Source organism: Tenrec ecaudatus, chromosome 8, assembly GCF_050624435.1.
Source record: "Tenrec ecaudatus isolate mTenEca1 chromosome 8, mTenEca1.hap1, whole genome shotgun sequence".
Taxonomy (NCBI): Eukaryota; Metazoa; Chordata; class Mammalia; order Afrosoricida; family Tenrecidae; genus Tenrec; species Tenrec ecaudatus.
The window spans coordinates 62,812,675-62,827,926 of NC_134537.1; positions in this window are offsets into that span (position 1 = coordinate 62,812,675).

A 15,252-nucleotide genomic window follows, 5' to 3' on the forward strand; every position below is an offset into this window, starting at 1 on the left:
TAGTTCGCAGCCTAGCTCATGAACAATACCATCCAAGGACGGTACAGTTCCTTGCAAATGGTCACCTGCAGTAGATGAACCAAGGTCAAGTAACTGCCTGAGAAACATCAACCAGAGGAAAGCAGAGTGAACCCCAGGGTTCTTGGGAAGAGGGCCAGAGAGAGAAAAAGGAGAAAACAGCTTTCTCGGGACATCAGAAAGGAAAGGACTCCACTTTGTGGATGCCATAGAACAATCCCAAGCCAAGCATGGGTGAGAAACAGACCCCACCCAAACCCAGCGGGCTGGATTCTGTCGCCAAGTGTTGAACACCAGACATGGATATGACAGAGCCGCTAGTCGTCTGGTAGTTTTGCAGCATTTGAACAACCAGGACTCTGCTGCCTCTTCTGGCCTGAAATATAATTGCAGCCATAATCGCCCAGCGTTTCAATGGGTAGAACTCCCTGGGGAGGGCTAACTACCCCAATCATTTGGGAGATCATTTTAGGATTGTCCAGGAGATCTTTGGCTGTGTCTATAATATGAACGATGGTGTCGTTGATTTTTAAAAAAAGAAACTTTTTATTGTAAGGTGGGTTAAGATTTACAGAGAAAATCAGCTTTGCACGTAACAATTTATACACGTTTTGTTATGTGACATTGATGACAATCTCCTGCAATGTAATATCACTCATGCCATTGAAACTCTGCTTCCTGTTTTCATTCACCCTTCTCCCCTAACCTTGCCTGCCTTTTGAATTTGGCCTTGGGCAAATACTGCCTATTTGCTTTTGAATGGTTGATGGTTCTGAGGAATGTGTGCTCCTCAGTGCTATGATTCATTTTGGTGTAGTTGTTCTTATCAGGTGCCATTGAGCCAGTTGCAACCCACATTGACCCTATGCCAAACATTTAGAAACACTACCTAGCCCTGAATAATTCTCCTAATTGTTCCCAAGCTTGAGCCCCTTGTTTCAGTCACTGTCAATCCATCTCCTTAAGGGCCTTCCTCTCTTTCACTGTCCCTCTACTTCACCTGGCATGATGTCCTTTTCCAGGGACTAGTCTCTCTTAATAACATGACCAAAGTATGTGAGAGGAAGTCTCACCATCCTTGCCTTTAAGGAGCCCTCTGACCATACTTCTTCTAAGACAGATCTGTTTGTTCCCTTGGCAGTCTATGTTACTTTCAATATTCTTCACCAGCACCACAATTCAGACATATCAATTCTTCTTCAGCCTTCCTTATTCAATGTCTGACTTTCACATACTTATGAGGCAATTTAAATTACTATGGCTTGGGTAAGGTGCACCTTAGTCCTCAAAGTAACATCCTTGCTTTTTAGCACTCTACAGACGTATTGTGCACCAAATGTATCCATATGGAATGCGTCATTTGATCTCATGATTGCAGCTTCCAAGAGCATTGATTATAGACCTCATCAAGACAAAAATCCGTGACAACTTCAACAAATAACAACAAGTAAAAAAAAAAAACAAACTTCTCCATTTATCATGGTACCTATTGATCAAGTTGTGAGGATGTGTGTCTTCTTGACATTGAGTTGTAATCCATACTGAGGGCTGCAATCTTTTCTCATAAGGTTCACTTTATAAACCTGTCTATTTTTCAGGGGGTTGAATTCAGTTCCAGACCTGAAGGGTGATGAAGGACCATAGTAGTGGGGATCTCACTAGTCTATCTAACCAATAAACCTCATCTTTTATCATTATTATTATTACTATTGGTAGTAGTAGTATGACTTTCAGTTTTCTTACACATTACTCCCCACTCTATCTAGGATCATGTACCATGATCCCTTTCAGAGCAGCTGTTTGTGATAGGCAGGCACCATTTAGTTCTTCTGACCTTAGCATCATAGAGGCTGAGGTACGCATAGTCCATTACTGATTTGGACTAATTGTTGCCAGGCATCTTGAGCTTCTTCAACGTTATTTGCTCCAGACAGGGTGCAATAGTTTATTGTGCCAGCCTGGCCGATAAACACAAGTAGGATTAATCGAAGGGCAGAGGGATAAATGACTTAGTGAGCCTCACTTTGCTTGTTCTGTGCCTCAATTTAAAGGGGGTACACTACCTGTGGGATGCCTAGCTTGTGGATTGTGTCGCTGTAAGTTGAGGTCCATTTAATCCCACAGGATTGGAATGTTCGTGTCTGGAGCTGGGGTCCGACAGTTGGTGACAGTTGGTGACTTGCCTTGCTGTTTGCTGCCTGGGTATATATAGCCCAGCTCTCTCTACAGAAAGGGACTGGCAACTGGCGGCTCTCAAGCCTTAAAGGACTGCTAGTGTCTCACTGTTTTATAATTTAACTGTTAGTTTCTTGTGTTATCTATCTGTATATAATTTAGTGGTTCCTTTCTTGAATATCTAGCTTTATAAATATATTTATATATAATTACTAGCAATATGGTTTTGTCTCTCTAGAGAACCCTGTCCAACACATAGGGTGAGACCAAGAACCAACTTTTAGTTTGCTACTCACTAGCTTTTGAAGACCCCAGTCACTTCCCTGATGGATACAGAACATTGTCTTTGTGAGCTAGTTTGTACCAATTGATCTTGAGGTCTCTCAGAGCTATGTTCCTGATCCCCGATATTTAGGACACGCTCCCTCAAGGGGTTTTGTTCTGGCTAAGACATTTTCATAACTACGCCTCCTGGATGCACTATTATATTCATGGTCATATTTGTAGTATATGCTAATATGTATATAGAACTATTCTCTGGCAAACCTATATTTATTCACGGGGCTAGTCCCATTCTCCTTCCCACAACTGCTCAGATTTTGTGGTTTTTCTATCTATCTATTTATCTCTCTAGCTATCCTTGCATGTTATTGTTATTATTGGAGTATTTATCTCTGTTGCCTTTAATGCTTGTAGTCTACTGAGAAAGGATAGTGTTTTGATGTTCCAAATGTTTCCCCATTTTCTGGGTTACATGCCACAAACCAATAGAAGAAGAGAAAAGAAAAAAATTTAATCCAAGTAATAACACCAACAATAAAACCAATTTAGTCTTTTGGTTAAGAATTAGTCAGACTTTCCCACTCCTAGGCTAACCCTTGAAAGAAAAAGAATGAGATAAAAGACCATAGGGAGGAAGAAAGGAGAGTGGGAGGCAAGGGAATAAAGAAAGAAGGTGGCAGGGTTGTGTGAACAATTAATGTGGACCTTCTTTGATGTGTATTAAAAATAATATTGACTGGTTTTTTCAATACTCACCAAAAATTATTTATATCAATCAAGAAAACCTCACTACCCTGGAATCAATTCTGACATATAGCAACCCTTTGGACAGAGTATAGAACTGCCCCTGTGGGTTTCCAAGGCTGTAAATCTTTACAGGTGTAGAAAATCTCATCTTTCTCTTGTGGAGTGAGGGTGGGGGGAGTTTCGAACTTCTGATCTTGCAGTTAGAAGTCCAACTCGTAATCTACCTCACCAACAGGGCTCCTCCTTTCATCATTAATCTAGACTGTTTGACCTTCTTGGCTTACTGGGTTTGGTTTTCTCGCTTTGGAAGACATGGTACCAAAATACACACCATTTCCTAGCCCCCCCAAAAAATCAAAAGTAAGCAAAACAAAACAGGAAAAACTAGCAACCCAATCCAAACCAACTAACCTATTTAGCCATATAGATAAAGGATACTTGTAGCCAACCTCTGTGTTGGGGGCAATAGGGATAGATGGGGACTGTGGTTAACAGGCACGTGTCAGCTCATCCACAGGGGACATTCAAATTCTAGCTCCAGACTGTTGTTGCCTTGGGGAAATGCAAGGATTTTAAGGCCTGATTTTCTGTTTGTAACTGAGATGCTGAGAATATAAAATTCGATGTGAAATCGTCAACTTTTCAAATATTGGATCACATTAGTTAAAACCACTTTTCAGGCTGCTCATCATCATACTAGCACATCATTAGGCTAAAATCATATCAAAGACGTCTGGTTTGTCCCCTGTGCCCTTTAAGGACAACTGAAACATAAGGACGGGAATGGGACATTCATTCTTCCTCTAGACCCTCACCCTTTGCCTCCATCGGCTGGCGTTCATAGAAGAGGCAGACGGTTTTGTTCAACTTCAGCATAATCAGAGTCCTGAGAGTTAAACACAATACATACATAATTTCATACTAGTCGTTTTAATATTAGCCCAAACAAAACCAACAAAAACCCAACCCGTTGCTGTTATGTTGGTTCTGGTTCCCGAGGACCCCCTGGGTGCCAGGGAGAAACTACACATCACAGGATTCTCAAGCCTGTGGGCTTCTAGAAGCAGGCCATTAGTTATTTCTTCTGAGGGGTGCAACTGCCCACCTCTTGATACATTGAGTCCTTAACCATTTGTGCCACCCAGGGTCTCCCAGTCTTCGTATGTGACCCCCAAATTCCTTGACAGGCTACCTATAGGAAGGTAGAGTCTATGCCCTTTGCCCTTAAATTGGGATGTTTCATGACCTCTGTGACCAATAGATTATGGAGAAGATGACACTGTGACATCTAGTTTGGGCAACCCCCTTCCCTCCCACAAAGTGCTTCACAGCTTCTGAAAAATCCCTTCAAAGACTTCTTCTTGAGTGGTCACCCTTAGAAAATCCAGCCTACACGTGCTACCTCTCAGGACACTTCTCAGCACCCGGACACTATGCTGAAAGAAGCCTGAGCCCCCTGGAAAGGTCACGTGGAGACACTCCAACCAACAACCCAGCTAAGCACCCAGCTAACGGCCAGCTTCAACTGCCAGCCCTCTGAGTGCACGTGTAGGCACTGGAGTCACCAGAGGCCCCTGCCCCAGCTCCCATGTGACTGCCAACTCATGGGAGACTCCAAGCACGACCCAGTGGCGTCCCAGCAACCACACGATGATGGTCCTTGTTTGAAGCCACTGCGTTTGGGGAGGGGGCGTTTCTTGCCCAGCCACAGGGATGAGAACCTGCATCTCAACAACATGCAGGTGGTTGAGGGGGCCGTCTTTCGAGCAAGGCAGCCTCCCTTCTTGTCAACTGCTGGGGATTTTTGTTGTTCTTGCCATTGCTGCCCCAATTCCCCAGGAGCTAGTGGAAGGCAGTCAGCAGGCCTCAGGTGCCCAGGAGGCAGGAGCCTCTGTGGGATGCAGTTACAATGGGAGGCATAACTTTAAAGGCAGGAGCCTGACTTTACCTTTGCCTCCTGGAGATTTGGGATGCAGTACACCTGTCAAATCCCATCTTCTGTCCAACCCTGATCATATGTCTGTCTTATGTTTGCACACAGGACGCAGACTTGTGAACACCCAAAGAACAGGGTCTGGTGCCAAGAAACCAGCGCCACAAGGAACTGATGTTTCTCCAGCAATGGGGATGGGTGGGATGACAGGAAGAAAGGAGTACAAATCACTGGATCAAAACAAGGTGGGGAAAGGAAGGAGCAAAGGGAGAGAGTGAAGGAGGGAGACTGGGAGGCTGAAGGGAAAAGGCAGGTAAGGAAAGGAGAAAGGTGGCGGTGGGGAGAGAGGAGCGAAGAAGAAATGGAGGAGTGTGGGAGGGAAGATGGAAGGTGAAGGCAGGCAGGAAGACGTGAGCAAAGGGAGGGAAGGAAGAAAAGAGAAAGAGAAGGGCAAGAAGAAGAAAGGAAGGTAGGGAAGAAAGGAAGAAAATGAGAAACCTAATGTCAATGGCACCCTCTATGTTTTTATTTCCTGCTTTTCTGAGGTAGCCTCTTCAGCAGAAGCAAATGGGCTGAATCGCCACAAACTCCACCTAGGTAGTAAGCACGGGTTTCATTTCGCCAGGGCCTGTGAAAATGTTTGAACTGAGCAGCATTAACATGGAGACAGCGATTACCCCACGTGGCTGTTGCGCTCTGATGATACCAAGGCAACGGGAATGGGGGGCTCATTATTTCACCAGGTGACAAAAAAATAGTATTTTGACGTTTAACCCTGAACGTGGGGAAGGGGTGCATGGGGGAGGAATCAGGGGCTCTTTGTGGAGTCTCCTCTTGCCATTGTGATGCCCCTTGGCCTGCCAACAACCTGAGGTCCTGCACGCTGCCAGTGAGGGGCTTGGCTGCAGGCCCTAGCCCAGCATTTCTTATCAGATTTACTGTGACAAGTGATGGGAGAAAAGAAAGATGCTGTTAACAGCGCATCCGTTCAGACCCTGCTATTTAGAAATTTTGATTTATATTTTGTCAGAGAGAAGTAGCACTGATGTTAATCTTTGCACTACCCTTGGGAAAAAATCATTCATAATCTTATAACAATAATCCATAGCATTTGAGGAGCTCTGAGAACCAAGGGATGGTCAGAAGCATTTTTAGACAGATGTCTCATTTCATCTTCAAAGCAACCCAGTGAGGAATAAGAAAAGTTGGCTTATGACTTCCCTTTTGGAAAGTGAATCTTTGGAAGCACAGAGAGGACCAGGTTTGCCCAAGGTCACATAGTCAATAAGTTAGAGAGCCTGGATTTGAACCTGAGCGGTCTGCTGCCAGAGGTACTTTTTTTGCTCGTGTTTATTAAGGCAACTTGGAGCTATGGCAAGGATTCAGATAGAATTGAGGATCATTTTTTTAACAATTTATTAGGGGCTCATACAACTCTTATCACAGTTCATACATATACATACATCAATTGTATAAAGCACATCTGTACAGTCTTTGCCCTAATCATTCTTTTCTCCTCTTTTCTTTTTTTACATTTTATTAGGGACTCATACAACTCTTATCACAATCCATACATATTCATACATCAATTGTATAAAGCACATCCATACATTCCCTACCCCAATCATTCTCAAAGCATTTGCTCTCCACTTAAGCCCTTTGCATCAGGTCCTCTTTTTTTTCCCCCTCCCTCCCCTTCCCCCCTCCCTTATGTGCCCTTGGTAATTTATACATCGTTATTTTGTCATATCTTGCCCTATCCGGAGTCTCCCTTCCCCGGTTCTCTGCTGTCCCTCTCCCAGGGAAGAGGTCACATGTGGATCCTTGTAATCAGTTCCCCCTTTCCAACCCACTCACCCTCCACTCTCCCAGCATCGCCCCTCACACCCTTGGTCCTGAAGGTATCATCCACCCTGGATTCCCTGTACCTCCAGGCCTCATATGTACCAGTGTACAGCCTCTGCCCTATCCAGCCCTAACAGTGCTTCTCTCTATCCTTGTGGAGCCTTGGTGATGGGCTGGGCTGCTAAGTAGTAGCTTAAAGAGGCTTTCACCTCCTGTGAAAAGTTACACTCTCGGGAAACTCACGGGTGCCAGTTCTACCCTGTCCTCCAGGGTTGTTCTGAATCAATGTCAACTCAATGGCAGTGAGTTTGGCATTTTACTGTTTCTCCCTGTTGTTGTTGTTGTTGTTGTTGTTGTTAGTTTGCCATCCAGTTGGTTCTGGTCCATGGCAAACCTATTCACAGCAGAATGTAACAATAACAGCACCTCCTCCATCCACCGAAGTGTTCCTATGCTCAGTCCTCTTGTTGTAGTCACTGTGTCAATCCAGCTCTTCAAGGGCCTTCAACCTTTTTTCACAGCCCTTCCATTTTTCTAAGCATGATGCCTCTCCAGGGACTGGTCTCCACTGACAACATGTCCAAAGTCTCACCATATTTACTTCTAATGGGAATTCTGGCCGTACTTCCAAGACAGATTTTGTTTGTTCTTTTGGCAGTCCATGGTACTGTCAATATTCTTTGCCAGTACCATGGTTCAAATTCATACAGTTTACCTGGGTCTTCTTCACTCAATGGCAAGCTTTTCACATGCAGATGAGGCCAATGAAAATACCATGGTTTGGATCAGGTGTACTTCCTGCTTAAAGTAACATCCTAACTTTTCAACATTCGAAAGAGCTCTTATGCAGCAGATCTACCCAGTGCAATGTATCTTTTCATCTCTTGACTGTTGCTTCCAGGAGCATTGCTTGTGGATCCAGACAAGACAAAATCCTTGACAACTTCAAGTTTTTCTCGATTTATCATCATGTTACCTATTGGTTCAGTTGTGAGGATTTTGGTTTTCTTTGTGTTGAGTTGTATCCCACATTGAAGGCTGCAATCCTTGATCTTCACCAGCAAGTGCTTCAAGTCCCCCATCCTTGTCAGCAAGCCAAACTGTGTCGTCTGCATATAGCAGGTTGTTAATAATATTTCCTCCAAATCTGATTCTGTGTTCTTCTTCATATAATTTGGCTTCTCTGATTATTTTCTCACCATACAGATTGAAAAAGTTTAATAAGCGGGTGCAACCTGGATGCACACCTTTCTTGATTCTTAAACCGTGCAATCTACCCTTGTTCTATTTGTGCTACTGCTTCTTAAACCATGTACAAGTTTCACATGAGCAAGACAAAGTGTTCTGGAATTCCCTTCTCAAAACTATCCATGTTTTCTTATGATCCACACAGTCAGATAGCTTGGGTGTTAATAAAACATAAGTAAACATCTTTAGGGTATTCACTGCTTTCAGGCAAGATCCATCTGATATCTGATATCCTTCGTTCCACATCCTCTTCTGAATCTGGCTTAAATCTCTGGGAAACCAAACTCACTGCCTTGTAGTTGATGACAACTCATCCTGACCCTATAGTATAGGGTAGAACTAACTGCCCCTGTGAGTTTCTGAGACTGTAACTCATTATGGGAGTAGAAAACCTTGCCTGTCTCCCACGGAGTGACTGGTGGTTTTGAACTTCTGACCTTGGGGTTTGCAATCCAACCTGTAACCACTGTGCCACGATGGCTCTTGAATGCTGAATATGGTAACTTTCTGTCAATGAATTAATGCAACTGTTGTTGTATTAGCTTCAGTACAATTTGACTCACAAGTGTTACATAATTTGACCATTCCGTTGGTCTCCCTTCTTTGGTATGTATACACATATGGATCTCTTCCAGACTGTAAGCCAAGTAGCTGTATTCCAAATTTCCTGACATAGATGAGTGAGTGCTGCCAGTGCTTTATCAGCTTGTGGAAACATTTCAATAGATATTCCAGCAATTCCTGGCAACTTGTTTTGGGCTAGTGCTTTCCATGCATCTTGAATTTCTTCTTTCCTGACCATTGGTTCTTGCTCATATGTTACCTCCTGAAATGGTTGAATGTTGGTCTATTCTTTTTGATACAGTGACTCCATATTGTTTCCATCTTCCTCAGATGTTTCCTTCATCATTCAATATTTTGCCCATAGAATTTTTTAATATTGCACCTCGAGAATTGACATTTTTCTTCAGTTCTTTCAGTTTAAGATATGCTGAATATGTTCTGTTTTGGTTTTCTAACTCTAGGCCTTTGCACATTTTGTGATAATATTTTACTTTGTATTCTCGAGTTGTCCTTTGAAATTTTATATTTAGCTCTTTACTTCATCATTTCTTCCATTTGCCTTAGCTACTCTCTGATTAAGAGTAACTTTCAGAGTCTCTTCTGACATGCACTTGTATCTTTTCTTTATTTCCATTTTTTTAAGTGACACTGTGCTTTATTCAGAGATGTTCTCAAAATTTGGTGGGTTATTATCAAGGTTGTATATTGACTCTCGTGTACTTGTTTGCATTTTCTTGAACTTCAACTTGAGCTCACATATGAACAATTGCTGATCTGTTCCACAATCAGTCCCTGGACTGGTTTCAGTTGCTGATATTGAGCTTCTTTTATTGTCTCTTCCCACAGGTGTAGTCAATTTGATTTCCGTGCATTCCATCTGGAGAAGTCCACATTTATGGTCACCTTTTTTGTTGTTGATCAAATGTTTGAAGAAATCATTAATCATGCAAAATTCTAACATACAATCAAGATAAATTGGTAATTATTGGTGATTGGGGTGCAAATGTTGGAACCAAAGAGGAAAGAACAGAAGTTGGAAAATATAGTATATGCTATCAGCAATTTATTGGTCTTGCAAACTCTGTCATGCGATCTCCAGCTTGGTTTCTATCACCAAGACCATATTTTTCAACTACTGATCCTTCCTCTTTGTTTTCAACTTTTGCATTCCAATAGCATTTTGATAGTAAGTCTGACAAATTTGGGACTGAATATGGTGGTAGAATTATTCAATTTCTGCATCACCAGCTTTGGGTGGTTGGTGCATAAATTTGAACAATAGTTGTATTGATTGTTTCTCCTTGAAGGGGGCTAGATAGCATGCTATCAAAGATAGCATTGTACATTAAAATAGATCTTAAAATGTCCTTTTGATGATGAATGCAATGTTGTTTCTCTTGATTGTGTCATTCCCTTCAGAGTAAACCATAAGATTTTCTGTTTCAAAATGGTCAATATCAGTCCATTTCAGCTAACTAATGCTTGCAATATCAATCTTTATGTATTCCATTTCATTTTTAATGACTTCCAAGGTCCCTAGATTCATATTTCATACATCCAAAGTTTCAATTATTAATGACGATTTGAACTGTTTCTCCTCATTTTGAGTTGTGCCCCATCAGCAAATGAAGGTCCTGATGGCTATACTCGATTTGCATCATTATGGTCGACTTGCCTATGAAAAGTCAGCTCTTCCTCTTCCTCAGCCGTATTTTGAGTACTTTCCAAGTTGAAGAGCTCATCTTCTGGCACACGTTCTGACAATGTTCTTCTGTTGTTCATGGGGGGTCTAGTAACTGACAGTGTTGCTGCTATCCATAGGGTTTTCAATGGCTCATTCTTCCCATGCAGGCAGCCAATTCCTTCTTCATTGTCTGTTCTTTGTCTGGAAGCTCTTTGGGTGACCCTGCTGGTATATGAAATGCCAATCACATAGCTCCCAGTATCTCACAAAACAAAAGTCACCACAGTACCACAAAATGCCAGACAAGTGATGGACCTCTATTTTTAGTGAGGCGTGGCCTGGTGGGAGGAGTGGGCCCTTAGGTGGTTCTGATCCACTTACTGGAACACATACTGTTAGTTCTTATTTCATAAATGTGAAATGCATAAAAGAGACCCCCCCCAAAATATCCTCCAATTCAGACTTTCTGCCTTTTAAAAGAGGATAACCCACTCTGATTCAAAGTCATTGAGGTGTTTTGTTTTCCCCTCCCTCTGAGACTAGACTAGACTAATCACAGCTGAGGTGGAGCGACTGAAATGACTTAAAGCACCAGCTAGACTGGCTGTCAGAAGCAGCTACAGTCAACAGCTACAGACTGACAGAGCTGCTCAGCCAAGAGCTGCGGGTCCTCAACTCCCACTTCTACTGATGGGCACAGCCAGTGGCCTCTGGGAGTTGACTGGAACGCAGCAGCCAGCTGTGAGGAGCAAGCTAATTCATCTCAGCCTGGCCCAGGTCATCAAGTCACTGAAGGAGTATCGGGAAAGAGGGAAGAAATTTGGGGTCCCACATTTGGCCACAGACAAAGGTTGTTCTGTGTTTAGACAGTAGTTCTGGGCCTGAGTTTGGGGCAGGTGTGATGAAGGAAAGTCGGCTCCCTCCCTGCATCTGGGAACAGATGGTGGGGCTGCCCTGGAAACAGCAGGCCAGTCAGCTGGAGCAAAAAAGGCTTGGCCTCTAAAGCCCTGGCAGGGCAGACTGAAGCTACGTGGACTGTTTTTTCTTAACCCAATGGCTCCTGCTACCCTCACCACCCCCAACTAGGTAAAAGGGAAGAAAGAAGCATTTTCTTTACAGAGGCAACTTTCTAGAAAGGAGACAAGCCCACCAGCTGTGAAAGGTCCCCTTAAACCATTTTACTTTGAGCAGGAGGAAGAAATGTTGAGATTCCCAGAGCCACGTGGAATTGTGGATCCTCTCTAGTTTAGGTTCCAGTGATGCCAGATCGATTTTTCTAGAGAAAGTCAAAATTCCTGTTTTCTGAAAAACCTCCTGATTTTTTCAAAGGCGATTCAATAACATTTGATAGAAGCCAAGTAGGCCAAAGAGCCCTGATGGCACAGTGGGTTATGTGTTGGGAAGCTAACTAGAAGGTCAGTAGTTTGAAACCACCAGTCACACTGGGGGAGGGGGGGGTGGGGGATAGGGTGGGGGGCTGTGCAGAGATGAGACCTTCTAGTCCATATAGAATTTCAGCCTCAGAAACCCACAGGGGCAGTTCCGCTCGGTCTTACAGGGTCACTGTGAGTTGGAATCTTCTAGATGGCAGTGAATAAGCAGGCCAACCAGAGTCCACACAGGTCCTCATTTGGCCATGGGAGTCCCCAGTCTGTGACCCTCACAGAATCAACCTTTGTGTATCGATGTTAAAAGTGAGATCCAGAGAGGGGAGCGCCTGTCCCCTTGAGGAGCACCGAGTTGACTTTCCAGTCTCCAATCTGTAGCAGACATTCCCGGTGCTCCTTCTCTTCATTCCCAAATCCCTGATTCCGTGTACTCGCCTCAGTCACCAAGGGCCAGCTCTGAAGATCCCTTTGCTGGTGCTGGCTGAATGTGCTGAGGAACATATGCCCCTGGGAACAGCCCTGACCAGGCCCCTCACTCCTTGGATGGCAAAACTCTGAGAGGCGTGTGCTACACCTATCCCTGGAGACTTCCTAAGTGATTAAGCAGCAGGTTCCCAGGTTTGTAATTGGATTCACAATCTATTTGTTATCGGTGGCCTTCCCTCCACTGGCTCACAATGCCACATCATTACCTGCATGCTCAGAGTTTCCTAAATAAGCTCATTGCCTTTAAGTCTTTGGCCAGGGTCTGCTTCAGTGAGAACCCAAACTAAGCCCTGGTCTGAATCGTTATGTGTCCTTCCTGCCATCCAGTTGATGCCGACTCATGGCGAATCTATAGGATAGGGTAGAACTGCACCTGAGAGTTTCTCTGACTGGAACTCTTTTTTTTTTTTTAACATTATATTAGGGGCTCATACAACTCTTATTACAATCCATACATATACATACATCAATTGTATAAAGCATATCCGTACATTCTTTGCCCTAATCACTCTCAAAGCATTTGCTCTCTACTTAAGCCCTTTGCATCAGGTCCTCTTTTTTTTTACCCTCCCTCCCGCTCCCCACTCCATCATGAGCCCTTGATAATTCACAGATTGTTATTTTGTCATATCTTGCCCTATCCGGAGTCTCCCTCCCCCCCTTCTCTGACGTCTGTCTCCCAGGGAGGAGGTTACATGTGGATTCTTGTAATCTGTTCCCCGTTTCCAACCCACTCACCCTCTACTCTCCCAGTATCGCCCCTCACACTCCTGGTCCTGAAGGTATCATCCACCATGGATTCCCTGTGCCTCCAGCTCCTATATGTACCAGTGTACAACCTCTGCCCTATCCAGTCCTGCAAGGTAGAATACAGAGCATGGTAGTTGGGGGGAGGAAGCATCCAGGATCTGGGGGAAAGGTGTGTTTTTCATCGGTACTACATCGCACACTGACTGACCCATCTCCTCTCCTAAACCCCTCTGTGAGGGGATCTCCAGTGGCCAGCAAATGGGCTTTGGGTCTCACTCTGCACTTCCCCCTTCATTCACTATTATGTGTATATATATATATATATATCATATATATACCATATATATACCATATATATCGTATATATATATATTTTTTTCATAATGCCTTATACCTGGTCCCTTTGGCACCTTGTGATCGCAGAGGCTGGTGTGCTTCTTCCATGTGGGCTTTTTTGCTTCTGAGCTAGATGGCCGCTTGTTCACCGTCAAGCCTTTAAGACCCCAGACACTATCTCTTTTGATAGCCGGGCACCATCAGCATTCTTCGCCACATTTGCTTATGCACAAGTTTCTCTTCGGCAATCGTATCATGGAGGTGTGCAGCCAATGCTGTGATTTTTTTGTTTTTTGATGCCTGATAACTGATCCCTTCGGGACCTCATGATCACACAGGCTGGTGTGCTCTTCCATGTGGGCTTTGTTGCTTCTGAGCTAGATGGCCTCTTGTTTATCTTCAAGTCTTTAAGATCCCAGACACTATCTCTTTTGATAGCCGGGCACCATCAGCTTTCTTCACCACATTTATTTGTTCACCAGCTTTGGCTTCAGCAGTTGTGTCTGGAGGATGAGCATTGTAGAGTGCCAATTTAATAAAAGAAAGTATTCATGAATTGAGGGAGTGCTTGAGTTAAGGCCCAAGGTCCTGCCGCCACCTTAATACTAAACCTATAAATATAGACACATAGATCTATTTCCCCATCCATATATATATATATATATATATATATATATATATATATATATATTTGCATGCACATGTCTTTGTCTAGACCTCTATAAATGCACTTTGACTCCTAGCTCTTTCCTCCATCTCCCTTGACTTTCCTCCTGTCCCACTACCATGCTCCGTCCCCACCTGGGTTACAGCTATACCTCTTCTTTACGTAACCTTACCCTTGATCATTCCCTACCAGGTCTGCCACTTCCCCCTCACTACCATTTCGAGTCCCATGTTGTTCCCTTGTCCCTGTGTTTGTTAACACCACTTCCTTACCCCCCGCACCTCCCCCTATCCCAAGTGCCCCCGGAACTGTCGGTCCTGTTGTTTTCCCTCCAGATAGTTCATCCAGCCTCTCTTATTTAGACATACCTGTGGAGACACTAACATGCACGAAAACAAGACAGAGGAAAACAAAGCAACAGTATACAACCAGACAACAAAACAACAAAAACTAACCACTGACAAAGAACAAAACAAAACACATCAAGAAAGAAGAGCTTGTAGTTAGTTCAAGGATCATTTGTTGGACCTAGGAGTGTTTTCTAATCCAGTCTGTTGAGGCACCACAACCTGGCCCCAAAGTCCACTTTCAGCATTCCCTGGGGACCTTGCCACTCCATTCCCTTGCTGTTCCACTGCACTCCACCACACTTTGCCTCGGTGTGGTGGAATCAGGTTAGGGGCAATTCGCACACTGTGTCTCCAGTGCTGTCCCCTGTATCACCCTTGGTAACTGAGGGGCATCTTATCTCATAGTGGAGACAGCCATGTTGTTCTCTTTGTGGACTGGCTGCTCTGAGACTGGAACTCTTTAGGGGAGTAGAAAGCCTCATCTTTCTCCCTTGGAGTGGCTGGGGATTTCAAATTTGCCATTTCAGACATTGCGTTTAGCAGCCCAACACATAACCCCTATACCCCACCATAGCTACAGAAAACAATAAAGAAACAAAATCCAACAACACTCATTGCCATTGGGTGCATAACAATCCTATCGAGAGAAAATACTGCGGCCTCCTGGGTTTCCAAGGCTATAACTCTTTGTAAAAATAAAATTGTGTTATGTTTTCAGTGAAAGTTTACATAACCGATTAGATTTTCATTTAACAAATTCTCTACTTGTTTAGTGACAT